The sequence below is a fragment of the Lolium rigidum genome, chromosome 1 (genome assembly GCF_022539505.1).
Source record: "Lolium rigidum isolate FL_2022 chromosome 1, APGP_CSIRO_Lrig_0.1, whole genome shotgun sequence".
Taxonomy (NCBI): Eukaryota; Viridiplantae; Streptophyta; class Magnoliopsida; order Poales; family Poaceae; genus Lolium; species Lolium rigidum.
The window spans coordinates 266,050,089-266,051,826 of record NC_061508.1 but is presented as its reverse complement, the minus strand read 5'-3'; positions in this window follow the sequence as shown (position 1 = coordinate 266,051,826).

The following is a 1,738-nucleotide window of genomic DNA, read 5'->3' as shown; positions in this document are numbered from 1 at the left end:
AGTATGGGTTCCCTCGGAACAAACATCATAGGGGTTATGCCGAGGCTGCCTCCGTTGTCGAGAAACGATGTGAATTGAGGTGAATTGTACGGCCAAGCCCTGTGCAGTTCCCAGGTTGACAGCTTGGTCTTCATCGGGAGGCCAAGCTCATGGGGAGAGGTGCTCATACTAGGGTTTGTAAGTGAAAGGTTATGGTTGATGATCCGCGTACTGTGTTACGATGATTCGGGGTAATCCCGACGGATGAAATCAAATGTTGTGGCACAAGTGTACAACCTCTGCAGAGTGTAAATCTATTCGAATAGCTGTGTCCACGGTTACGGACGGTTGGAAAGGCCATACAGTTTTCGGTGTCAGATTCTTGAAAATTGTTGGTGAAATAAATGGTGAATTGGTGACTTGGTTTTGGAATCACAACAAATGTTGTGGGAATGACACTAATGTTCCCACTTGAGTTAGTTAGCACAGGAATAAGTCTTTTCTCAAATACTTGTGAACTAAAATTGGCTTATGCAAATAAACTAGAGCTTAGCACCCCCTTTACTAGAATTGTTAGCACTTACATTAGTATTAGTTTGCGAGTACTTAAAGTACTCACGGCTGTGTCCCTGGCTATTCAAATGGCCAGACTATGAAGAGGAGCAGAACTATCAAGATGACGGCAACCAAGATGTCTACGACAACTAGGAAATCTTCTGACGTCAGATGTTGGCCTGTGGAGTAGAGAGAGTCCCTTCTATCTTACGCTTCCACTATGAACTTGTGTATGTCCGTTGATCATTAGATCAACTATTTGTGTATTATTGGATCATGTGATCTATTTGTAAGACGACTATGGTATGTAATGAATGATGACTTATGATATTCAACTGTTATGTCTCGCAACAACAATATTCCTGGGATTGCGATGTATGGCATAACAGGCATCTGGACTTAAAAATCCGGGTGTTGACAATGTCCTCCGAGGGCGACAAAGGGATCCTCGGTATGAACACTCTATTTCCAGCATGTTGTCCACCGACAATCTCGGCGTCGATTGCGTTATCCTGGAATGCTCTAATCATCAGTCTTGTTCCATTGCACAACCCATTGTGTGGATCGAGATTTCGGAGAAGAATGACGGGACAATTGATTTTGAGTTTCAAATCATGCGGGGGTAGGCCATTTGGAGTCAGTGAGTTGAGATAGTCCAGTGGGTAGTTATTGCGTGCATCATCCTCGACAGAGTCAAAGCTATAATATACCTTTGACTGGCCAGGAAATCGTTCAATCATCTTTTTATTCAGATTGTCCACATGATCATTCTTCGTTGAAAGAATGGCATGTGCACTCATGTATGGTCCAGATGTAGCGTTCTCATGAAGTGATGTGAACACATCTTCAATAAGCTTGTTCACTGGTTCTTCGGTAGGAGTGAAAGGAATAACAATGTCATCCGGAAGACGCACATAGTCACCATCGATCGTTTCTTCTGTTCCATTGCCTATTCTCAGTAGGTACTCGGAGAACCACTGATCGGTTTGTGCCCTCATATTGCGCGTGAGGCGTATCTTCCTAATCTTATCCCATAAATAAGACCTCTGTAGAGTAGCATCGTTGATTTGAGCTCTTGTCCCACGTGTTACAACGGGAAGGACCTGCCTAAAATCTCCTCCAAACACCACGACTTTCCCCCCAAAAGGTAAAGCAGATCCCATGATGTCCTGTAGGGACCTATCAAGCGTCTCAACAGTTTGAC